Below are 27,875 nucleotides of genomic sequence, written 5' to 3'. Positions count from 1 at the left end.
ATACTCCATTGTGTGTGTGTGTGTGTGTGTGTGTATTACACCTTTATCCATTTATCTGTTGATGGACACTTAGGTTGCTTCCATATCTTGGCCATTGCAAATAATGCTGCTATGAACATTGGGGCACATATGTCTTTTTGAATTACTGTTTTCATTTTCTTTGGATAGATACCCAGAAATAGAATTGCTGGATTATCAAGGAAACACAAATCAGAACCACAATGAGATATCAACAAATACGTGTCAGAATGCCTACTGTCAAAAAGACAAGAAATAATAAGTGTTGGCAAGGATGTGGAGAAAAAGAAACCTAGTACACTGTTGCTGGGAATGTAAATTGGTGAAGCCCCCATGGAAAACAGTATGGAGTTTCCTCAAAAAATTAAAAAAGGATTATTTTTTCTTTTGCTTTTTAAAACACAAACTTTTACATACCGACACCCAGCCCTACATTCCTTATTCCAGGATCATGTAAAAGTTTTTCCTCTTTAAAACAAATTTATCCCATTTGCTCTGATTTTCCCTAGCTTTTCTGGAGTCTAAATTTGGCCATGAAGCTTATTTTCTCTCTTCATAGATTTTCTAAGTTTCTTTTTGTACTGGCTTCTTCAATGCTGCCTAGAAAATGTATACTTAAGTCTTAGAATTATAAAACCCAAACTTTGCTAGACAGATATTGCCTTCTTCTACAATTTCACTTTTTTTTTTAACCTTCCTTTCTTGCAAATCTCTTGAGCTAAATATTCTCTAGTTACTAATTACTGTGTCCAACTCCTCAATTACCATTTATATTAATTTAATAAATGTTTCTGTAAGTCATCCTATGGGCTGAGCACTGCTTTAAGCAGCACTGTATTTTTAATACAGTATTGTACTTTAAGCACATTATATGTGTGTGTAACTCAATCCATCTGTTCTTAAATACCATGCAAACATTTATCTCTGATTATAAAAGTATGATTTGCTCATTCCAGAAAATCTTGGAAAACAGAAAAAAACATGTAAACACAAAAGTTATCCACAATCTAAAACGTCAGAAATACTGATAACATTTTGCTCGATTTTGGATAGTTTTGCAATTGTCTGTGTGTATGCATAGGTTCATTTTGTGCACTTATAATGTGTGTATATATTTAGATGATCATAAGAGCTAAAAATTATATACTCTCTGTTATGCATTGTTCTAAGTAGAATTCACCCATCTAATCTCAACATCAACCATATATTTATTTTCACCATTTCACAAAGGAGGAAATTGAGGAAAAGAGAGGTTAAGTAATTTGCTTATTAAATGGCAAAACTGGGATTCATATTCAGGCAGCATGACTCTGGAGTCCAAACTCATATATATAATGTCTATTCTACACAACCTCTCTCTGGGGATACACACACACACACACACGCGCACACACACACACACACACACACTCTCTCTCTCTCTCTCTCTGTCTCATACATATGCTAAATATATACCTATATGTTAATTACATGATTATGTATATAGTATAACCACAATTATGATGTCTATGCAGATTTGACCCTGCTTTTTATTCAAAATTATGTTTTAAATATTTTGCTATTTAAAATTATTAAAACACCATTTTAATGGATTCATAATATTCTAATGTATGATTATATTATTTGAAGTTATTTTCTATTAAACATTTTTCTCCTTTCAGATCTTTAAATATTGTACATATTAATGCAATAAACATCTATGGATATAAATTTCTGCTCTAATTTTTCATTATTAGAATACTCTAGAGACAGAGGAGACAGATACAGTCACTGATGTTTGGGTGTGTTAGTGAGTCAATATGTGTGTGGGGGGGTGGCAAGGCAGCCAAAACTAGATGCAAATGTGAATAAGATTCCATGCTATTTTGACAGGAAGTGTCAGGATACTGTACAGACAATAGTGTGAGAGTAGAAGCTACTTTATGGTTTCTATTATTTGTAATAATATAAAAATATCATAGCTAAGAACTATCGTTTGGCCAGGAAATCTAGAGGGCTTCTAAAAATTCCTTCCGGGGATCTTTGTTTGGAAAGGAAAAATGACCATCCATACGAATAATTTGATAGATGTAGACTATTCATTCAAATAATCCTAGCCTCACTGCTAATTTTGTTTTCTTCCACAAATCACTTGGCTTCACTGAAGGCCGAGGCCAAATTAGCTGCATATTATTCAACCTCTCTTGCTTTTAATGTAGTGAATTTCTTCCCTTTCATTTTCTTACTCTGTGCTTGGGTTTTTGGTAAAATGTTCTACTGCTTTTCACTTTAAATCGTTTCAACACCATGGATAGTTTATGCACTTTGGTCTGACTCCAAGACGTCACTGAAGTAAGATTGCCGGGGACGAGTAGACCTTGAGGCTAACCTGATTTTTGTGGCTCACTGCATCCTTATTTCTTCCCAGGCACTGCCTCAAGGCCAACTGGATTTGGAATGATATACTTACATAATTCTGATTTAATTTTTCTTATGGGAAATTATGCAAGTTCAGGAGCCCTACACCCTTTTACTGAAATAATTATTTTCAAATTCCATGAGAGTGTTTTCACAATTCAAGGGAAGTAAAACATTCATTGCAAGACTAATGTCCACCACTAAAAACTTTTTTGAAAAGGGATGTTTAATTTTTTTCTTCATATGCTTCTTTTTTTGTAAAGGGAAATGGTGTTTATGTTCAGAATCATGAAGCAAGAAACTATTCCCGATTCTTACATACTAAGCTTGCAAAGGAAATGATGCTTTATCTATTTCCTTAAGTATATTACTGCAGTTAGACATTCTGATAGTTTTATTATGGGTGAGAATCTGATCAATGTGTTTTAATGTCTTCAGAAGGGAAGCTCCCATCTGTAAGGAAATTACATTGTGTCATGACTGAGCATACAGAAATTATTTTTCAGAGAAAAATAGAGAGAACTACAGAACTACAAAAAGAATTCATGTATTCTGGATCAAACCAAAGGAAGGGATAACTTGTGGATGTCCCATTAGAACAGAGGACCTCATTGTTAATCTTTATAAACCCACTTGCTCAGCCTTCCAGAATCATGCTAATTACTACTCATCCCTCTCCTAGTTTTATTTCCTTTGTCCAAAATATATAGCCTTAACATCAGAAATACTTAAATATTTCTTGTATCAAAAGATACTATTTATTTAGTGTTAAAACAAATTCTAGCAACAATGAGTTTTCTTCAATCTAAAGTGAAAATTAGTAAAGAATCAAGGTAAAATTGAAATTGATAAAACATTAATATCATTAAAAATACATCATTTTTCCCCTTTCTTGTTTGTTTCTGTCCTGGGGGGCTGGGAAGACCAGTTAGCATAAATTGTATCCTATCCCATTTTCCTTCTGCTTTCATTTCTGAAAATATTTCAACAGTCCCACCTCCATATCTGTTTTAATCTGTTCAGGCTGCTATAACAAATCACCACAGACTGGGTGGCTTATAAACGAAAAAAAAAAAAATTGTCACAGTTCTGGAGGCTGGAAGTCAAAGATGAAGGTGCCCACATGGTCAGGGGAAGGCTGTCTTTCAATGACAGACTTCCTTTTATATCCTCATGGGGTGGATGGGGCTGGGAGCAATGTGGAGTCTCTTTTACGAGGGCACTAATCCCACTCATGAGGGCTCCACCCTCCTGCCCTAATCACCTCCCAAAGGCCCTATCTTCTAATACATCACAATGGGCCTTAGAATTCCAGCATGTGGGGCTTCCCTGGTGGCACAGTGATTGAGAGTCCGATGCAGGAGACACGGGTTCGTGCCCTGGTCTGGGAAGATCCCACATGCCACGGAGCAGCTGGGCCCATGAGCCATGGCCGCTGAGCCTGCGCATCCAGAGCCTGCGCTCCACAACGGGAGAGGCCACAACAGTGAGAGGCCCGTGTACCACAAAAAAAAAAAAAAGAATTCCAGCATGTGAGTTTTGGGGGCCACAAACATTCAGACCATAGCAATATCTTCCCTAAATCCAACATTCCTTGTTCTACTCCTGTCTTACCTCTCAGCACCAGCATTAAACATAGTGGTATCAAAGAGTCTGCAAAATGCCAATTAAGGTTTGAGCTCAATATAACCATCATTTGAGGTCCAAAAAAGAGATGCCAAAAGTGTAGGTGAACAAACTCCTGCCATGTTCTGACACCACTGCCTCTGCATTTATGCATTTCTTCTCTTAATGCAGCTAGAACTCACAGCACCTCTGTTGCAGGGTCTCAGGCACATCTTTTGACTATTAGCTTTACTCCTGCCTGTATGACGTATTCAGAAGTTCAAGTAGTCTGTTGTATGTATGCATAAGATTATGTTTTGTTCTGATACATGATTTTAGAGAGAGCTAAAATCCAAAGATAAATATATTTATCTACAAAATAGATAATTATAAGCTAATCTATGCAGCAGTGTCCTGTAGGTTATTTGTGCCAGATTCCCTGTGGGAGAATGTTTTCTAGATGGGATATTAGTTGTTCCTGTGAGTGCAAACATGCTAAATCTATAGCAAAATTTAGTTTTACCTTGACTGATGAAGGCAATAAAGGAAAGAAATTATATTTCTGTCTACTTTGTTATTATTGTGGCTTCTTATGTGCATTAACAATCATTTTTCTTTTATTTTAGGTGATGCCTTTGGCTAGAAGACTGTCATCTTGCAAAGTTTAGAAGTGGAATAGAAAAGCTTAAATACTGTCCATTTTGTGATTGTTACCCTGGTTCTGTTTTTGTCTCTGTCCTATGGAATTGCTACCTTTCCAACTTCACTATTTGTAGATCATGAGTGTCAAATAATGTTCCCCTATGCAAAGATTTTTCTCTTTTAAGATAACCTAAGAATTCAGGTGAAGTTATGTTCAATTGTCGAGAGTTTTTCTGTATGTTTAATGATTTATATTAGTATCTCAATAATTAACTTTATTGTTATTATCTCATTTTCTATCCTGTTTTATGAAGGGTACCATGGCTCTATCCTATTGAATTTTTTTTTTTTTTTTTTTTTTTTTTTTTTGCGGTATGCGGGCCTCCCACTGCTGTTGCCTCTCCCGTTGTGGAGCACAGGCTCCAGACACACAGGTCCAGAGGCCATGGCTCACGGGCCTAGCCACTTCACGGCATGTGGGAACTTCCCGGACCGGGGCACGAACCCGTGTTGCCTGCATCGGCAGGTGGACTCCCAACCACTGTGCCACCAGGGAAGCCCCCCTACTGAATTATTTTAATCATCTTATTCTGCTTGGAAAAGCAGATATTATGTCCTATATCATGTGGCATATCACATTTATATATTTAAATGACTTTAAGGCTGTTCATATATTGATTTGAAAGCAGAGTACGGTTGACTTGGTATTTGATTATATACGTGTATATTGTTTACCCAATGGATAATCATGGCTTCCATTTCTCTGCCTTCCCACTAGATCACTTAATGATGAGTTGAGGTGACCCAAGGGTGTTTCTGGAAGTTGTCTCCAGCTACACGTGCCAAATACAAGCATAAAGCTCACTGTATATTTATAAGTATTCTACTAGAAAGACTCACAAAAAATGTATTTATATGCCAAGGCTTGGGAACAAGGTTTCATACTAAGAATTCGCCTGGTAACCTAGTTAGTCCTCTGTATGCTTTTCACACCTGCCATAGGCATGAAATGCCTATGCAGCAAGGTGACTTCATTATATAACAATACCACTTTGCAACAGACTTTAAAAATAGGCATCCTTATTTAACTCCTTCTGTGTGCTGTCCACTGCACTTGGTGAATTTCCTGGGGTACGGTTATTATCTATGTTATGTAGACAAACAAATCAAGGTTCACACATGTACTGGAACTTGTCCAGTTACAGATGGGTAGAACATCGTGGGCCCGACTTTCAAGCACATTTCTACCAGACCCTATGGCTCATTTTATACTCATTTTGTTGCACTACAACCCTGGGCCCTAGTATAAAGACTCTGCCACGTGAGGAAGAATAGTGGGAAATCTGATGCTCAGTTTTATTTGTATGAGAGGTATCCCTGTGACACGGTAGCCACTGAATTAAGGAAATCTACTTTTGATTCAGAATATTTTCTCATAGTTGCAAACAACCTGTCATCCCTCAATTAAAACTAGACTTAGCTTCTCACCTATGATTTTGTTTACCTTGCTTGTAAACCTACAAAATACATTTAATATTTAAAAATACAAAAATGTATATGGTCTTTTGGGCTTCCCTGGCGGTGCAGTGGTTAAGAATCTCTCTGCCAATGCAAGGGACACAGGTTCGAGCCCTGGCCTGGGAAGATCCCACGTGCCACGGAGCAACTAAGCCCGTGAGCCACAACTACTGAGCCTGAGCTCTAGAGCCCGCAAGCCACAACTATGAGCCCACATGCCACAACTACTGAAGCCTGCGCGCCTAGAGCCCGTGCTCCGCAACAAGAGCAGCCACGACAATGAGAAGCCCTAGCACCGCAACGAAGAGCTCCCCACTCACCGCAACTAGAGAAAGCCCACACACAGCAACGAAGACCCAACACAGCCAAAATAAATAAATAAATAAATGATTTATTTTTTTTAAAAAAATGTATAGTCTTTCGACATTAAGGTTGCATAATGATTTTCTTCCTTGAAATTTTAACTGTTAAAATATAAACAGTTTATATTTTAAAACTGTTAAAATATAAACAGGTTTATGATTAGTAATTTTAAGAGATGGTATTTTATCCTTTACATTGTGAATCCTTGATGGTTTGCATTAATTCACGCATTTAATGTTTATTTTTGAAATTTCACATTTTTATATATGATCTACTTAAAAGCATAAAGTTTTATCAAGGAAGTTACACTACAGATTTTTAAAAATAAAACAGCAAAATAATTAAATTATATGCAGTTTATATGCAGTTTAAGTTTTTCTTGCAAAAGGAATTTTGGAAATCAATGGGTTTTGGCCAGAGAAGTTTTGAATTATTATTGATAAAAATTATGAATAACTTTATTAGTTGTGGTATTATTGAGCACTTTTTAAGGACCATAAACCGAAGATTGGCTTGCTTATTCAAAATTTGACCACCTGACATTTTTTCTTCAGTAGTATAATACCAAAATATATATCAACATTCTTTTCCATTGGCCAAATATAAATCCTCCCTTCCTTGTGGCAAAGAGTGACCTGCTATTTTCGATGCCAACTTGAAGTCCCTCTCAATGTTATCAACACACTCACACACATTTTAAAACAAACAAACAAAAACTAACCTTGAAAGGTTTAATTTTATAAGCCACCATTCCATACTCACTTCTGTTTGGAAATGTTAAGAACTCTTAACAATTAAGTCATTTGTATTGTTGAGACTGTGATTTCATCAGTCTTGTTCTGTGACATACATATTGTCATTTTCAGCACTATTGGTGGTATTGCTAACCAAGGATTTTTAATCACATTCGTACTTCCTCCAGCAAAGAAACAATGGGGCTTTGAGGGATGGTGTTTATGTTATGTGACCATTTTAAGGGTCATATTTCCAAAAAAAGAATCTCAGAGTCACCGTCTTTATGCTCATGAAACAAATAAAAATTTTTCTAATAGTCTCACAACTGTATCACATTTTCTCTAATAAACTGAGGACATAAAGCAAGCATAGATTTGGGAGTCCAACACAGCTATTTATTACTTAGAAGATGTATGATTTTGAGAAGTTATTCTTAGCTCCTGCTTCTGTATCTGTAATATGAATATTATATCTATTATATTGAATTATTTTGACAGTGAAATGTGTAAAAATATATAAAATTTAGCATAATTGTTAGGACATTGAAGGAACCCAGTACATTTCAGTTTGCTGTTGATTACTTTGAGGAAAAGAATCGCTCTTATATCTTAGCCAAGAGCTGGTGAAAATATTTGAAATATTCGGTACAGTTATGATAGATAATATTCTTTAGGGTTTTGACTTTTAGAATATGCCTGTATAGACAGGAACAAAGACACAGACGTAGAGAATGGACTTTAGGACACGGGGAGGGGGAAGGGTAAGCTGGGACGAAGTGAGAGAGTGGCACTGACATATATACACTACCAAATGTAAAACAGATAGCTAGTGGGAAGCAGCTGCATAGCACAGGGAGATCAGCTCGGTGCTTTGTGACCACCTAGAGGGGTGGGATAGGGAGGGTGGGAGGGAGATGCAAGAGGGAGGGAATATGGGGATATATGTATGCATATAGCTGGTTCACTTTGTTACATAGCAGAAACTAACACAAACTTGTAAAGCAATTATACTCCAATAAAGACGTTAAAAAAAAGAAAATAAAAGAATATGCCTGTATAAATGTATTTTAAAGCATGGTCTCTTATTGAATTTAATCCTATATTTATAAACAGTGTTTCTATATTTAAAATCAGCTACTGATAATGATCTGGCCAAACCATTGACTCATATGTGCAGGCTTAATTTTTAATTCTACAAAAGGGAGGAACGTATACAGGGAGATAATTAAAATAAAATAGGAGTCTTGCTTACACGACTCATATAGCCAAGAGATACTAAGTCTTCTATATTGACAAAAGAATCAACATAGTTGATATAAGACAGTTAAGAATTAAAATCAAATTTGCATGATCGTTCTCTCTCTAGCTACTATGTGACCTATTATAGCTTTTCACAGCAGAAAATCAAAAAGTATGAAGCAAAATTATTTGAGTTTGCCAGGTGCATTCTTGCTGAATCAGCCTACTTGGTATGATGCCAATTTCTACTGTTTCTCACTGAGGAAAAATATGCCTAAATAAAATGTTAGTAATGTTTAAAAGGAAAAAACAGACCTCATCATCTAAACTCCAAAGTTATGACTAAGAAAAGATTTTGCCACAAAAATAAATAAGAAAAAAGAAATGTTAACTTTAAATAAGTATACAACATTGAAATTACAGGATCATTTTTAACCCAAAGAGCTTATTATGGAATTGCTGTATGCTGACAATACAAAAATAAATAAAACACATTCTTTGTAGAGAAAGTGTTCAGGAAAACTACATAATGAAAGTGACAACTGGCTAGTCTTTGGGGATGAAGGGGCAATCACCAGGTAAGCAGGGTTGGGAAAGGCCTTTGAAGTACAGGAAGTACTTCAATTTGTTGGAAAAAGTACATCGAATCATGGAAAGATCTTAGACTGAGAAGTCAGAGTAGACATATGCTTTGGCGATTAGATCATTTAGTTTCCTCATCTACAAAACTGGGTTAATAATAGTTGTCCATGCAGCCACTAGTAAGTAATAGCCAATAGTGTAAAAATCATCTTGGATATTAGACAGATCTAGTGAACTGAAGTGTTAGCAGGAGATTTGGTGCCCTGTGTCCTATCAATCAACACGTGTATTCCCTATTAGATAACTATTTTTAAGGAGAAGAAAATATTTTGGAGAAAGTCTGACCTGAGTTTGAGACCTGCCCCTGCCTCCTTGGCTTGTGTGACCTCGATTCCTCACCCTAAAAGTGGGAAATAGTTTGGCCCATTGTCCCTTTTCAATAAATGTTAGTTCTTGTTGTTAGTATTCAAAGAATTATATTATCCTAGTGTATAATTGACAGACATGCATCAATTCTGTTCCTAGTTGACTCTGAGAGCTTGTGCCCCATTCTCACATGTGACATAAATAGCGAAGAGGCTTATCCAAAAAACTTGGAAACATGCTGTCTGGAATCACGAATTTAAAATTATCATCAATAGTGTCACGGTGCCGTAGAACTATATTCAAGACACTCATTTGAAGCACTCAAGGGGCTCCTTTGCTGGTAGAAAAGAGGAGTTATACAGGTGTATACATTTCATTCACATTCAAGCAACTCTGACACAAGGCAGAATGAGAAGAGGTATCACAGAGAAATAGGTTATTGTGTGGCAAATACATAGGTGTGTATAGGTGTTGTGGGAATTCAGAGACAGGATGATCTAGGTGGAATGGATAGTTTTGGACAGGATCTGTGGAGAAGGTGAGTTGGGGCTGGGCACTTAAATGTCAAAAAGTTTTGGGTAAATGAAAAGATGGGACCTTTAGCAAAGACAAGAGGAGAGAATGCAGAAGCATGACAAGGGGACAAGAGATAGTTTCAATGTGATGTTGGAGGAATAGTAGGGCATGCGGTTGGATGGATAGAAAATTAAAGGCATATGGTGGAGGTCACAGATCATTCTGCTTCTATGTTTGGGCTAGGCATCTCTCCAGAGGCTTCTGGGAAAAGAAGAAGGGATGCTTCCTCCCCAAATAGGCAGGCTGGAATGGTTTGCAGTTCTAAGCTACCCTAATGGTAATACGTTAGAATGTTCATCAGTTCTGGAAGTTGCCACCAACTTCTTTCAGATTTGGGAGCTGTTCTGTACAAGACTCTGAGGTGTTCTTCTAGGTATCTCCAGAAGATACTTTCCTGTTTGTTCAAGTCTAAAGCTGTTCAGCCGCAAAAATACAGACCCTATTAGCTCTCTTAGAGAAAATGAAAGTATTGTATCAATCCAAAATTAGATTTGGAGAGGAAAACATAATATAAAATGATTTTAGAATAAAATGTATCTCAAACTAATGCTTAAAAATGTTGCCCATTTAATTTTTATGGCTTGAGAAAACTACCAATTTCAAGTGTAAAATATTTATTAAGGTATTTCTTTATTTTTGTTCATTTCACCCAAGATAAGGATTCTCAGATTTGTCTTTCATGGTCTGGCCCATGGAGAGTAAAAAGAGCAGAAGCAGTGGCCTTCACCTTTTGTTACTGAGTGGAATGGAGAGAAGATTAATGCCAGGTCTGTCCCAGAGAAACAGTTCAGGGGTCAATTAACCAATCTGATTGTAAGAGAGAGACAGAGACAGAGACCCCAAGACCATGAGAACACAGACCACACATCTTGCCCATCACAGTTTATCCAATGATAAGCAGGATGCCTGGTCATAAAAAAGCAACAATAAAGAGAGGGCGTGGCAAAAGTGGAAGAGTAATCATAATCTCAACTGATCTCTGAAAGTATAATGTGTCTATTGAATATGGAGTTTGCCCAACAGGCTGGTCAGATTAAGTTCTCTGTTCCATGGGAAATAAAACAAGTGCAAAGAGGAAGAAGCACTTTGAGTACGACTCAGAATGTCTCCCCTAACGTACATATTACACATGTTTACAAAAGAAGAAACTCATACTTAGAAAGATCACCTAAATTCATGATATCATATTTATTATGTGTTTAGAAAAGTGCCTGTCACAGAGGAATCCCTCAAAACTTTAAAAAAGTCATTCCGTAGAGCTAATGTTCTGGGCTTAGGTTTTTACCAGAGTCAGTGTCCTTCCATCAATGTCTGCTGCCTCCCTCTCAGAAATCGAAATATAAATGATGTCTCTGAACACAAAATGCTCTGGATTCTAGACTTCAAAATTAGATATCTGACTTCTAAAGCCAAAGACACTTTCAATGTTCTAATTAGTATGTTTCATTACTAGGAACGCTTAGAACACACACACACACACACACACACACACACACATTTATTTTATTGGCATCATCTGAATTGTTTGAGTAGATTCACCAGAATAAGGGGTAAATGATTGTGTGGATATATATTCCACACAGCATTGGAGGCTCTGGCATGTTTAGCTACCTCATGCCTTTTGGCACTTGAGGACACACACAAAAAAGATATTAAGTTCTTTCATTTTTAAACAATACTAAAGTAGGACTTTGGTATTCTAAAAATGATATGTACTATTTTATGCAAATGTCACCTTTTTGATAAAAGTGTCCGTGCATAATTCTCCCACTTGCTTTAAATGTGGTGTCCTAATTGATAGCTTTCTGAAGTTAAATAAGTGTCAAATAGAGAATCTGTTCTCACCAGGCAATTACGTTCGGTTAATAACCTGGCTGTATTTTTTGTTCACATAGGACATCTTTGTAAAAGCCCAAGCATTAATGGATTTTATTCAAAGTGACAAAGGAAATATTAAAATTGCAATACAATTTCCTTTATTTTCTCTTATCTAAATGGGGAAGGTATCCACATCATGGCATTAACTCACCCAGAGAAGAGAAAGTTAAGGTACTATTATTTCTGCAGAATGATTCTTCCACTGCAGTATCTGCTTGGCTTAGAAGCATAATTTGGCTAGAGACATGTTGTTTAAACTATACGGAGCTGGACATCAGCAGGAAACCCAGTTTTTGAACATAGACAATGAACTTGCACAATCTCCCTCTACTCAGTATTTTTATCTTCCAATACTGGAATCAAAATATTGCCAGTGCTTTTTATATATCTTTTCCTAATTTCCCAAATATATATTTTCTATTCTCCCAGCTAAATAGTTTTTAAAAAGTTGGTAAAGCTGACATTAAATAAATAAATAAATAAATATATATATATATATATATATAAATTCTTTCAACACTTAAAATCTAGTTCTTATAAAACATTTGTAAAATGTCAATTTTAATAGTTACTCATTCCAATTTAGAGGTTAAAACAGATGAACTGATGGCACTAAGAAAATAAGTAATAGATATCTAATTCAACAGCATCTCTTATAATAAAAAAACACATTATATGTAGCAGAATGTTCCTGAGAAATACAAATTAACAATTAAGTAAGTAAACAAACTCAATTAAATTTGTGCTTTAATGTCCTGCTCAATACATATTTGGTAATCAACCTGGGATTCTGCAGTTTGGATAAAAGAGACAGAATCAGCTCAAAAAACATCTATTAGACACTTACTAATAGATGTGGGAAGCATCTGGTTTAAGAGTAATTCATAATACATTCCATTCATTCATTCATTCATTCATCCTGCTATTAACTGTTGTGAGACTGCAATAAGCCAAGATTTTTTTCTAGACACTAGGGAAGGAACAGTAAACAAATAGTGACAAATTTTGATGCTTTTGGAACTCATATTCTAGAGGAATAAGAAGACATATAATCTTACACTTTCAGTAAAATGTGATAGAAATCTGTACAGAACACTGGGCCTGAACTTGTGTGTTTGGGGTTATAATCAGGATGTTTGTAAATACAGTTGACCCTTGAACAACGCAGAGTTTAGGGACACCAACCGACCACTGAGTTAAATCATGTATAACTTATAATTGGCCCTCCACATCAGCAGATTCAGCCAACGACTGATCATGCAGTACTGTAGCACTTACTACTGAAAAAAAATCTGTATAATTGGAGCCATGTAGCTCAAACTCATGTCATTCAAGGGTCAACTGTGTAACACCGTACCTTTTTTATTACTAAACCCTCTCTTCCAAACCCAGGTCTGTAAACTGCTTAGCTGCAAAGAACATTCTTCCCAGAGATTTAATTAAACAAAATCATTATCATTTTGTAACAATCACCATGTATTTGGACGTAAGTTGAAACAACAAATGAAGTATAACGTTAAGGAAGTTTATTTTATCCTTTGTATTTCAATATCTTCTATCTTACATAAATATGTTTAAAATAAATCAAATTAAGGAATAGAAGCCAATAAGAGGAGTTTACAAAATACACACCTATGGGTGCACATGACAGAAGATAGAATTAATGATTTGGGGGTTATCTTCCTCAGGTTATATCCTTTTCTAATAATAAGTACAAATTAATAATAACCATAATATTAATCATTCTCTTTTTAAACGTTTCCTTCATTTTCTTGTAAAAGATATTGGATCCTTTAAACTTCATTGCTGTTTCAACATGTCCGATAATATATAAATTAATGTGAAATTAAATCATGTTGCTCAAATTTTAATTATAGTTTAAACAATGTTATTTTAGCATTTAAGATATCTGATATTTGGCAAAAAAATGTTGAATTTAATAGAACCTGATTTTTATATCTATAAACTTTATGAATTCACCTTACATTCTTCTGGGAATAAAACCTATATACATGAAGAACTGGAAGAATACTGTAAATATTTCAATTATTTGCACTTATTACCATGTTTCTATATATCCTAATGTAAGAGAATATATTTTCCCTCAGTTCTCCAGTTTCCAGATTAAATAAGCGACCAACACCAAAATCCAAACTTATATTGCAATGCCCACTAAGCAAACACATGTGCCTTTGATTCTGAATATACATAATGCCCCTGAATCAATATTTTCCGACTTGACTCTGTTACATCCTTAATAATAAAGTATCTCCACATAACTGATGTGATTTGGTTATAAAAAGCTATTCAGAAAAAGGAGAGGAGGAGCTTCAAGATGGTGGAAGAGTGAGACGTGGAGATCACCTTCCTCCCCACAGATACACCAGAAATACATCTACATGTAGAACAGCTCCTACAGAACACCTACTGAATGCTGGCAGAAGACCTCAGACCTCCCAAAAGGCAAGAAACTCCCCACGTACCTGGGTAGTGCAAAAGAAAAAAGAAAAACACAGAGACAAAAGAATAGGGACAGGCCCTGCACAAGTGGGAGGGAGCCGTGAAGGAGGAAAGGTTTCCACACACCAGAAGCCCCTTCGCGGGCGGAGACTGCGGGTGGCGGGGGGGAGGGGGGAGCTTCAGAGCCGCGGAGGAGAGCACAGCAACAGGAGTGCAGAGGGCAAAGCGGCGAGATTCCCGCACAGAGGATCGGTGCCGACCAGCACTCACCAGCCTGAGAGGCTTGTCTGCTCACCCGTGGGGCGGCGGGCGGGGCTGGAAGCTGAGGCTCGGGCTTCGGTCGAAGCACAGGGAGAGGACTGGGGTTGGCGGTGTGAACACAGCCTGAAGGGGCTAGTGCGCCACGGCTGGCCGGGAGGGAGTCCGGGAAAAAAGTCTGGACCTGCCAAAGAGGCAAGAGACTTTTCTATCCCTCTTTGTTTCCTGGTGAGCGAGGAGAGGGGATTCAGAGCGCTGCTTAAAGGAGCTCCAGAGACGGGCGCGAGCCGCGGCTAAAAGCGCGGACCCCAGAGACAGGCATGAGACACTAAGGCTGCTGCTGCCGCCACCAAGAAGCCTGTGTGCGAGCACAGGTCACTATCCACACCGCTCCTCCTGGGAGCCTGTGCAGCCCTCCACTGCTGGGTTCCGGGGATCCAGGGACAACTTCCCTGGGAGAATGCACGGCGCGCCTCAAGCTGGTGCAACGTCATGCCTGCCTCTGCCGAGCCTCCGAATCAGCGGCTCCTTTAACCCCGTCCTATCTGAGCGAAGAACAGACGCCCTCCGGAAACCTACACGCAGAGGCGGGGCCAAATCCAAAGCTGAAACCCAGGAGCTGTGCGAACAAAGAAGAGAAAGGGAAACCTCTCCCAGCAGCCTCAGGAGCAGTGGATTAAATCTCCACAATCAACTTGATGCACCCTGCATCTGTGGAACACCTGAATAGACAACAAATTATCCCAAAGTGAGGCAGTGGACATTGGGAGCAATGATATATGTATATTCTTTCCTTTTTCTCTTTTTGTGAGTGTGTGTGTGTGTGTATGCTTCTGTGTGTGATTTTGTCTGTATAACTTTGCTTTTACCATTTGTCCTAGGGTTCTGTCTCCATTTTTTTTTTTTTTAGTATAGTTTTTAGTGCTTGTTATCATTGGTGGATTTGTTTTTTGGTTTGGTTGCTCTCTTCTTTCTTTTCTAACTTTAAATTATTTTTAATAATTATTTTTATTTTAATAACTTTGTTATTTTATTTTCTTCCTTCCTTCCTTTCTTTCTTTCTTTTCTTTCTTTCTTATTCTAAGCCGTCTGGATGACAGGGTCTTGGTGCTCCTGCTGGGAGTCAGGTCTGTGCCTCTGAGGTGGGAGAGCCAAGTTCAGGACATTGGTCCACCAGAGACGTCCCAGCTCCATGTAATATCAAACAGCAAAAATCTCCCAGAGATCTCCATCTCAATGCCAAAACCCAGCTCCACTCAACGACCAGCAAGCTACAGTGCTGGACACCCTATGCCAAACAACTAGCAAGACAGGAACACAACCCCACCCATTAGCAGAGAGGCTGCCTAAAATCATAATAAGGTTACAGACACCCCCAAACACACCACCAGACATGGACCTGCCCACCAGAAAGACAAGATCCAGCCTCACCCACCAGAACACAGGCACTAGTCTCCTCCATCAAGAAGCCTACACAACCCACTGAACCAACTTTAGACACTGGGGACAGACACCAAAAACAACGGGAACTACGAACCTGCAGCCTGCAAAAAGGAGACCCCAAACACAGTAAGATAAGCAAAATGAGAAGACAGAAAAACACACAGATGAAGGAGCAAGATAAAAACCCACCAGACCTGACAAATGAAGAGAAAATAGGCAGTCTACCTGAAAAAGAATTCAGAATTATGATAGTAAAGATGATCCAAAATTTTGGAAACAGAATGGAGAAAACACAAGAAATGTTTAACAAGGACCTAGAAGAACTAAAGAGCAAACAAACAATGTTGAACACACACAATAAGTGAAATTAAAAATTCTCTAGAAGGAATCAATAGCAGAATAACTGAGGAAGAAGAATGGATAAGTGACCTGGAAGATAAAAAAGTGGAAATAACTACTGCAGAGCAGAATAAAGAAAAAACAATGAAAGAACTGAGGACAGGCTCAGAGACATCTGGGACAACATTGAACGCACCAACAATCAAATTACAGAGGTCCCAGAAGAAGAAAAGAAAAAGAAAGGGACTGAGAAAATATTTGAAGAGATTATAGTTGAAAACTTCCTAAATATGGAAAAGGAAATAGTTAATCAAGTCCAGGAAGCACAGAGAGTCCCATAAGGATAAACTCAGGAGAAACACACAAAGATACATATTAATCAAACTATCAAAAATTAAATACAAAGAAAAAATATTAAAAGCAGCAAGGGAAAAACAACAAATAACATAAAAGGGAATCCCCATAGGGTTAACAGCTGATCTTTCAGCAGAAACTCTGCAAGCCAGAAGGGAGTTGCAGGACATATTTAAAGTGATGAAAGGGAAAAATCTACAACCAAGATTACTCTACCCAGCAAGGATCTCACTCAGGTTTGACGGAGAAATTAAACACTTTACAGACAAGCAAAAGCTAAGAGAATTCAGCACCATCACACCAGCTTTGCAACAAATGCTAAAGGAACTTCTCTAGGCAAGAAACACAAGATAAGGAAAAGACCTACAATAACAAACCCAAAACAATTAAGAAAATGGTAATAGGTACATACATATCAATAATTACCTTAAATGTAAGTGGATTAAATGTTCCAACCAAAAGACATACACTGGCTAAATGGATACAAAAACAAGACCCGTATATATGCTGTCTACAAGAGACACACTTCAGACCTAGGAACACATACAGACTGAAAATGAGGGGATGGAAAACGATATTCCATGCAAATGGAAATCAAAAGAAAGCCGGAGTAGCAATTCTCATGTCAGAAAAAATAGACTTTTAAACAAAGACTATTACAAGAGACAAAGAAGGACACTACATAATGATCAAGGGATCAACCCAGGAAGAAGACACAACAATTGTAAATATTTAGGCATCCAACATAGGAGCACCTCAACACATAAGGCAAATACTAACAGCCATAAAAGGGAAAATTGACAGTAACGCAATCATAGTAGGGGACTTTAACACCCCACTTTCACCAATGGACAGACCATCCAAAATGAAAATAAATATGGAAACACAAGCTTTAAATGATACATTAAACAAGATGGACTTAACTGATATTTATAGGATATTCCACCCAAAAACAACAGAACACACTTTCTTCTCAAGTACTCATGGAACAGTCTCCAGGATAGATCAAATCTTGGGTCACAAATCAAGCCGTGGTAAATTTAAGAAAATTGAAATCGTATGAAGTATATTTTCCAACCACAATGCTATAAGACTGGATATCAGTTACAGGGAAATATCTGTAAAAAATACAAACACATGGAGGCTAAACAATATACTACTAAATAACCAAGAGATCACTGAAGAAATCAGAGGACATCAAAAAGTACCTAGAAACAAATGACAATGAAAACACAATGACCCAAAACCTATGGGATGCAGCAAAAGCAGTTCTAAAAGGGAAGTTTATAGCAATACAATCCTACCTTAAGAAACAAGAAACATCTCATAAACCACCTAACATTCACCTAAAGCAATTAGAGAAAGAAGAACAAAAACACCCCAAAGTTAGCAGAAGGAAAGAAATCGTAAAGTTCAGATCAGAAATCAATGAAAAAGAAATGAAGGAAACAATAGCACAGATCAATAAAACTAAAAGCTGGTTCTTTGAGAAGATAAACAGAATTGATAAACCATTAGCCAGATGCAAAAAGAAAAAAGGGAGAGCCTCAGATAAATAGAATTAGAAATGAAAAGGAGAAGTAAAAACTGACCTTTGCAGAAATACAAAGAATCATGAGAGATTACTACAAGCAACTCTATGCCAATAAAATGGACAAACTGGAAGAAATGGACAAATTCTTAGAAAAGCACAACCTTCCGAGACTGAACCAGGAAGAAATAGAAAATATAAACAGACCAGTCACAAGCACTGATATTGCAACTGTGGTTAAAAATTTTCTAACAAACAAAAGCCCAGGACCAGATGGCTTCACAGACGAATTCTATCAAACATTTAGAGAAGAGCTAACACCTATCCTTCACAAACTCTTCTGAAATACAGCAGAGTGAGGAACACTCCCAAACTCATTCTACGAGGCCACCATCACCGTGAAACCAAAACCAGACAAAAATGTCACAAAGAAAACTACAGGCCAATAACACTGATGAACATAGATGCAAAAATCCTCAACACAGTACTAGCAAACAGAATCCAACAGCACATGAAAAGGATCATACACCATGATCAAATGGGGATTATCCCAGAAATGCAAGGATTCTTCAGTATACACAAATCAATCAATGTGATCTACCATATTAACAAATTGAAGAATAAAAACCATATGATCATCTCAATAGATGTAGGAAAGGCTTTCAATAAAATTCAACACCCATTTATGATAAAAACCCTCCAGAAAGTAAGCATAGAGGGAGCTTTCCTCAACATAATAAAGGCCATATATGACAAACCCACAGCCAACATCATCCTCAATGGTGAGAAACTGAAACCATTTCCAGTAAGATCAGGAACAAGACAATGTTGCCCACTCTCACCATTATTATTCAACATTGTTTTGGAAGTTATAGCCACAGCAATCAGAGAAGAAAAAGAAATAAAAGGAATCCAAATTGGAAAAGAAGAAGTAACGCTGTCACTCTTTGCAGATGACATGAGACATAGAATGAGACTTAATCTATGACAGGATAGAGAATCCTAAAGATGCTACCAGAAACCCACCACAGCTAATCAATAAATATGGCAAAGCAGCAGGATACAATATTAATGCACAGAAATCTCTTGCATTCCTATACACTAATGATGAAAAATATGAAAGTGAAATTAAGGAAACACTTCCATTTACCATTGCACAAAAAGAATAAAATACCTAGGAATAAACCTACCTAAGGAGACAAAAGACCTGTATGCAGAAAATTATAATACACTGATGAGACAAATTAAAGATGATACAAACAGATGGAGAGACACACCATGTTTTTGGATTGGAACAATCAACATTGTGAAAATGACTATACTACCCAAAGCAATCTACAGATTCAATGCAATCTCTATCAAACTACCACTGGCATTTTTCAGAGAAATAGAACAGAAAATTTCATAATTTGTATGGAGACAAAAAAGATGCAGAACAGCCAAAGCAATCTTGAGAAAGAAAAATGGAGCTAGAGGAATCAGGCTCCCAGGATTCAGACTATACTACAGAGCTACAGTAATCAAGACAGTATGGTACTGGCACAAAAACAGAAATATAGATCAATGGAACAGGATAGAAAGCCCAGAGATAAACCCACACACATATGGTCACCTTATTTTTGATAAAGGAGGCAAGAATATACAATGGAGAAAAGACAGCCTCTTCAATAAGTGTTGCTGGGAAAACTGGCAGCTACATGTAAAAGAATGAAATTAGAACAGTCCCTAACACCATACACAAGAATAAATTCAAAATGGATTGAAGACCTAAATGTAAGGCCAGACACTATCAAACTCTTAGAGGAAAACAGAGACAGAACCCTCTATGACATAAATCACAGCATGATCTTTTTTGACCCACATCCTAGAGAAATGGAAATAAAAACAAAAACAAACTAATGGAACCTAATGAAACTTAAAAGCTTTTGCACAGCAAAGGAAACCACAAACAAGACGAAAAGACAACCCTCAGAATGGGAGAAAATATTTGCAAATGAAGCAACTGACAATCTCCAAAATTTACAAGCAGCTCATGCAGCTCAATATCAAAAAAGCAAAGAACCCAATCCAAAAACGGGCAGAAGACCTAAACAGACATTTCTCCAAAAAAGATATACAGATTTTGAAGAAATACATGAAAGAACGCTCAACATCATTAATCATTAGAGAAATGCAAATCAAAACTACAATGAGATATCATCTCACGCCAGTCAGAATGGCCATCATCAAAAAATCTAGAAACAATAAATGCTGGAGAGGGTGTGCAGAAAAGGGAAATCTCTTGCACTGTTGGTGGGAATGTAAATTGATACAGCTACTATGGAGAACAGTATGGAGGTTCCTTAAAAAAGTAAAAATAGAACTACCATACGACGCAGCAATCCCACTACTGGGCATATACCCTGAGAAAACCATAATTCAAAAAGAGTCATGTACCACAATGTTCACTGAAGCTCTACTTATAATAGCCAGGACATGGAAGCAACCTAAGTGTCCATCGACAGATGAATGGATAAAGAAGATGTGGCACATATATACAATAGAATATTAGTCAGCCATAAAAAGAAACAAAGTTGAGTTATTTGTAGTGAGGTGAATGGACCTAGAGTCTGTCATACAGAGTGAAGTAAGTCAGAAAGAGAAAAACAAATACTACATGCTAACACATATATATGGAATAAAAAAAAAGTGGTCATGAGGAACTGAGGGGCAGGACAGGAACAAAGACGTAGACCTACTAGAGATTGGACTTGAGGACATGGGGAGCTGGGACGAAGTGAGAGAGTGGCATGGACATATGTACACTACCAAATATAAAGTAGATAGCTAATGGGAAGAAGCCACATAGCACAGGGAGATCAGCTCTGTGCTTTGTGACCAGCTAGAGGGGTGGGATATGGAGGGTGGGAGGGAGGGAGATGCAAGAGGGAAGAGATATGGGGATGTATGTGTATGTATAGCTGATTCACTTTGTTATAAAGCAGAAACTAACACACCATTATAAAGAAATTACACTCCAATAATTTTTTTTTTTTTTGAAAAGGCTATTCAGTCCCAAGGCTTTGGTCCCAGGAGTACAAGATAAAGATTACTAAAGGAAAAACAGATGGTGATACTTATGTTGCTAGAAGTTTTCCCTGCTACAATTAATTTAGGTGGTTTAATGGGAAAAAAACAAACTACTTTTTTGTGTTTGCTCCATCAATAAGTTGTGACTCAAATTATTTTAAAATACTTTAACATGACAGAATTAAGCAATATACCAAACTTACATTATTAACCTATATTTTAGGTCAGTTACACCTCTGAGACATGTTTTTTTGTTTGTTTAAGCCTTGTTGTACCCTAGAAATCGGGAAAAATATGACACAGCTATTCCCTGCTTCTCCAAAGTTCCTTTTCTGCCACTTTGGCTTTATGAAATACCTACTTTAGTACCTGTTTTTGCTAACTGAAAGAAATCCAGATGATTTTTGCATGTACAAAAAAAAAAAAAGGCAAAAAGCAAATATAACATTCAGCATTTATTTTGCACGGAGCTGTTACAGAGGCAGTGAAAGTGGCACCACGAAGCTCCTTTCCAGCATCTCAGCATGAAGCCGCCAGTGCTGTAACTGTGTCTGTGAGCACCTCTGTTTATTTCCATTTATCTTGTGCTTCCATTAACTGGGGAAACTTGTAGTCTAGGTGGTACCCGGTTTAGGATTGAAGTTGAGCAGTATGAGAACTCCATCAAATTTGGAGAATTTAGGGTAGGAATAGGGCTCTAGGTGAAAAAAATGTCAGTTTTTGGAAATTGGATTCAGAATATATTTAGATCTAAAACTCTATTATCATTGAATTAGAAGAAAGTGGGGAGAAAAATGAGACAGAAGTCTCTGCATTAGGAATAATTCACTCATTTCACAATTGCACTAAGAATGTGTGTGATTATATATGTATATATTACCTACACAAATATCTGGATATGGATAGACATAGATATAAGAAGTAAAGGAATTTTTATGTGGAGAATGGACAAATGTACAAGTTTATATTAGAAATGTCCATTTATGCTATCTATGAATATTGCCAGCATGTAGCTGGAAACGTAAGACACAAGAGCAGAGGAGAGATTATTTGGGGATGAGATATAGTCTATTTTATGAAATATATACCTTCCTCAGGCATGCCACAGATGTCTTCCCAGAATGGAGGAGAGGTATCAAGTTGTTTTTAATGTTTTATTTCTTATAGGACCACACTATGCAGTGATGGACTTTGTCACTATAAACAGTACAGGGACTGAAGCTGCATAGCTTAAGCTGGAGATCACTGCTGTTTTCTGATCCTCAAGTATTTCTTTAATGAAAAAGAGACCAGAGGTTGATAGTCTTTTCCAAGTTTCCAAACCCGTAACAGCAGGCTTCAGATGTGCCAGGTAATTCAGTTACTGCCGTGGCTACAGTTAAAGCACAGTGCTTTTTTTTTTTTTTTAACATCTTTATTGGGGTATAATTGCTTTACAATGGTGTGTTAGTTTCTGCTTTATAACAAAGTGAATCAGTCATACATAAACATATGTTCCCATATGTCTTCCCTGTTGCGTCTCCCTCCCTCCCACCCTCCCCATCCCACCCCTCCAGGCTGTCACAAAGCACCGAGCCAATATCCCTGAAGCACAGTGCATTTTGACACTGGAAGTTTGCTTGGTAAATGGGCATCCATTCTATGACGGGGGCCAGTAAATATTTTAGGTTTGCTTTCTGGATTGGTTGGTTGAGATGCCCCATATCTTACATCAATAAATTTGCCTTGTGTCTTTTTTTTAATAAGAAGAATAACACACTGCTTTCGGTGGCGCAGTGGTAGAGAGTCCGCCTGCCGATCCAGGGGACACGGGTTCGTGCCCCGGTCCGGAAGATCCCACGTGCCACGGAGCGGCTGGGCCCGTGAGCCATGGCCGCTGACCCTGCGCGTCCGGAGCCTGTGCTCCGCAACGAGAGAGGACACAGCAGTGAGAGGCCCGCGTACCGCAAAACAAAACAAAACAATTTCTTGTTTATATAGCACCTAATACGTATCAAAAAAGCACTTCAAAATATTCCTCTAAATTCTGTTGTGTTTAGAAAAGATAATAGATTTTTATATAAAGGAATACTTTGCGGGAATCTCTATGCTATGAGAATGTTCTGGGAATGATTTAGATGCTCAAAATTTATTACTTAATACAGAAGCACTTTGCCTTGATTACACAGAGATAATTACCTCTATTTACTGTCTTTTTCTATGGCTATCCTTCAAGTGCATGTACTAAAATGATAACTAGCGATACACTACAGGTTCTCTTGCTTTGTACTGTGCTTACAATGGCTGTGGCAGTGGCTACATATAATCACTATGGGTAAAAACAAAAAATATCCACTTGTCTATGATGAGTATAGTATCTCCCATCACACAATGCCGCTCAATGTCTGTATGGAAATCTAAGAGTCTATTGGTTCTGAGTTTGAGCTTAGCTGGGAATAGTCCAAGACTTTGTCCTGTGGTGGTTACTATATATGAACTACATAGGACACAGGTTCTTGGGGGACAATACGACATATAACATTATTCCTAGCCTTAAAAGCCTCTTGATCTATTCTGATAAGTAGGGTACAAACTTTTCAGGAAGTTATAAAAATTTTTAAGAAGTGTGAGGGGATGGTAAATTGTCAAGGACTGATGTACAAGGATTGATAGGGTATAATTTAACTGGGGCTTAAACAAAGAGTGAGCCTTGGGCAAATGGATTGGAGCGAGGAAGTTATTCCATGTGTTCCTATTTTTATTATGAAACTGTGGACACCACTCTTTTGTGTGGTTTAGATGAGAGCATGAAAATCAGTTACATATTTGTATATTACTTCAGTAACTGATTTGAAAAGAAAACCTAGTGATCCAAGTCTATACATATCTTAGTTAAGGAATAGGTATTACACATACATGGCGATAATTAATGATTGCATAATTAAAATGATTGCTTTCTGCTCCATTTTATATGCATAAGTTTTACTTGGTAATTCCTAATCTAAGAGGATCAATTAAATATAATGGATATTTCTGTCAAAAAATCCTGTCATAGAAAACTCATTTTATATGGCTTGATGATGGTTTACAATAAATATGTAGAAGGTTGTCTGTTTATGAATAGATTATCTGCTCCAGTACAAAATCTGAGGTAGTTAAAAAGTATAAGGACTGAGTTACAATGTCATGGATTGTTTTTGCATAGATGGTGAGTTCATATAATGAATGCCTTGATGGATCTAGAAATGATCAGCCTGGTCTATTGTCATTGACTTTATGTATTAGGATTTTCCCACTAAAGCAAACTGCAGATGGAGAATAATTGCAAGGCTGGGAGATACTACATATTAAACGTGAATCTCAGTGTATGGCATGTAGAAGATCTCAAAAAATCATCAGTCACATAGCTACTAAATTTTACTTGGAGGTAGTACTGAAAATGGTGTCACTCTTGTTTTCTGAGAAATTGAATATTTATTCTACAGAGATGCTTACCTTTGGAGTCAAAAGTATCAGAAACACCGACAACTTTATGGTCAATTTTTTCTTATAAAATTAAATTTATTAGATATCATAATTATTTTCTTTGTAGTCACCTGAAAAGCAGTTATTCTTATTTCTATACTGCATGAAAGTTTAGAATTTCTAAATTCCTTGTTCAGATACTGGTGGTGTTTTTGTTTCTTGACTGGATTGTAACTGATATACATATTCAATAAGTGTTACCTCTAACCACTCATCTTGTTTGTTTACAGCACATACGGGGCTTTTGAAATTAATCCTTATAGTGACAAAAGCTACAATATCTAAAGTATTAATGGGCTACCTAAAAATAAAGACTATATTTTAGGGAACATTATGTTTCAGTATTAGTACTGTTATAACAAAGCAAAATGAATTCTAGAGGTACTACTAAGATAACTGCTTAAAAGTTGTCTGCAGCACGATAGAGATCATCTAAGATGTAAATCAACACACTAATTTCCTCATTAATAAAGTCTTACTATATATATATTTTTAAGTGAAGTAAACACCATGCTTAGTTGCTTTACCTGCAGTTGCTTCATATTCTGGCACAAATTCCTCATCTTAATGAAGGACCAGCATCAATCTGCAAACCATGATTTGAATAGCACAGTTTCAGTGAATCTAACTGAGCATTGCATCTATATTTATTGAAGACTCTAAACTTCTGTGTGTGATTCTCTTGAAGTCTCTCTCTTCCCAATGCTCTTCTAAAGCCTTCGGATGACCTCATTTAATGCTTATGGAATTCTAGCTATAATTAGTGTTATTTTTTAATCTTCATTTTTTTCTGTAATGAATATAGTTTTTCTTAGAAAGAATTTCCCACCTGTAGACTGCTGCTTAATCCTTTTCATTGAGTTATAAAAGGTATGGCTCTCTCACCTATTCTCCTGTATATATGGTATCTTTGGCTACTTCTCTGTTAGATGGAGTCCATTTTTCAGTGGTTGTTATCCTACAGAATCAGTTTTTTTTGTCACTGCTCTTTTCTAGTCCAGTTTTAATTAGCACCGTTTGTTTCGATTAGTGTCTGCAGCTGTTACTGAAAATGAAGATGCTCTGTCCCACTGCACTTTCTCCCATTGTAACGGGCAGGCATTTTGGTAATTAGATTACTGTTTACTTCAGAACCTGAAACTGAGTAGTCATTGTCAACCTTTGAAAGCACCAGTGAATGAATTCACCTGCCATCTGTTCCTTTCATGGGGTCATAACAGATCATTTCTGAAATTTAACTGCGTTTCCATCATTTCCCTGAATGGTGTATAAAAACAGCCAGTAATAGCATCAAGCAATACACCTAAATTTTCTTCTTTTATATACCTGTCTAATCAAATGCTAAAATGCTTGAAGCCTGTAAACAGTGTCGGCCTCATAAACGATCAAGTAGAAATGGTTTCCCTATGTTAGGAAACAGGAGGGCTGTTTCCATGCAGAGCGAGCTCTGCACTGTTCTCTCTACACTCTTTGGATTTTCAAAGAGAAAACCGAACCTTAAGGAATACAATCTCTTTCTCAGTTCTCCTTATATGTTTATCCAGTTCACATTTTAATAGAGGGGTGGCTAAACAACCAATGTTATGCATTGACAGATTTACAAATTCAAATTTAGAAGGTGTAGTATTTATCTTTCATGCAGTTATTTAGAGCATAAGAAACCATTTTCTTGGTGGACAAACTGTGCTATGAACCATGAATGCACACATTTTACTCATAGAAACTTGCTTGGTTAGGTTCAGCTGGTAAAGGTAGTCTCTTGGAAATTTTTTCTCTGCTTTGATTTTCAATCAAGTTATTCCACCTCTCCATTCTTAGGAATATATAGTCCTTCAAGGGTGCTCTCCACCATGTGTTCAGACAATCAGGCCAGTCCCTATGCTGTTTCATTCATCGAGCCTTTCCTGTGCCCTGACGTCTTCTTTCCAGGTTATCCAGTCTCGGTCAACTAGCCCGTGTTTTTCTCAAGGCACCCAGTCTTGCTTCTTAGGATTTTCTCTGTGACTCAACCTATACCACAGCAATTTATTTTGTGTTTCCTATTATCACCCACACTTTCAATTCTTTTTGAGATTTTCCTACCCAGTCGAGCCAAGGTTGCACATATTTTCCAGTTCTATTTACAAATCACATTCCAATGAGCACAAATGTATTCATAATGTTTAAGAATTAACATCTACAGGAAAAATGTCCACGTACAATTAAGAGGCTGCTCACAACATCCTATTTAGATTCCTATATGTTTCTTCAGCTCATGTTTCATGCAAGATGTTAAAATAGAGGTATCTGAATAATATATGACACACTTGACAGAGTCTATAAATCCAAAGTTAGAAGATGAAACGTTAATTTCCTTTTATCTACTTTGTTATAAAGAGAATGAATGACAAGCAGAAAAGCCGGGCAAGTGTGGAGGTGTCAGAATTCTGTGAATCAGCTTGTTTTAATAACTAGTGTTTGGAGGCAGTTGCTTGTCAATTTATATTCTTGAAGATTCACACTATTCAAATGTTGCTTAGAATTTCACCAGGTGCACGAATCCCTCTCAACTAGAATCAATTAAAAGTGCACGAGTGCCATTTAACTTATCGACATCCATGGGGTCTCACTGAAACCAGAAACCAGAACAGTAACTGCTCAGTAAAACACTTGTTCACCTCTATTTTAATGTGATAATTTAAAAGCACTCTCGTTATTAAATTACCATTGTTCACTATTTTGAGGTTTTCAGTTTGACATTTTTATGCAAAATTAAATTTACCTTTATGAAATGGGAATATATTAAATACACAGATCAGTATTTGCCTATTTTTGTTTAGGCAAGTTCTTTATGGTTTATGAGCTATGTGTAGTTATTTCTTTTTAATTTTTATTATTTTGGTATTTATCCTGCTTGGTAGTCACTGGTCTTCCTGAATCTGCGCTTTGATACCTGACAATTTTAGGAAATTCTCAGGCATTATTGTTCCATATACTTCTTCTATTCCTTTCTTTCTTCT

General features: G+C 37.0%; 1 protein-coding gene across 2 annotated transcripts in view; it reads left to right on the top strand.

The window, feature by feature from the left end:
* Window positions 1-8,228, top strand: part of CCDC102B (coiled-coil domain containing 102B) — a 226,467-nt gene extending 218,239 nt beyond the window's left edge. Inside the window, exon 9 of one of the 2 annotated variants that reach the window (XM_049698009.1) lies at window positions 4,647-8,228. The gene's annotated coding sequence lies outside the window, so the exon portion shown is untranslated. Of the gene's footprint in view, window positions 1-168; window positions 1,665-4,646 lie in introns of those variants that run through there. The other variant, XM_033406083.2, reaches the window with a different exon arrangement.
* The last annotated feature ends 19,647 nt before the right edge of the window (window positions 8,229-27,875 follow it).

This window comes from Orcinus orca, chromosome 15, assembly GCF_937001465.1.
Source record: "Orcinus orca chromosome 15, mOrcOrc1.1, whole genome shotgun sequence".
NCBI classification, from domain to species: Eukaryota; Metazoa; Chordata; class Mammalia; order Artiodactyla; family Delphinidae; genus Orcinus; species Orcinus orca.
The sequence above is the reverse complement of the archived record's forward strand: the minus strand, read 5'-3'. Positions and strand labels throughout refer to the sequence as shown.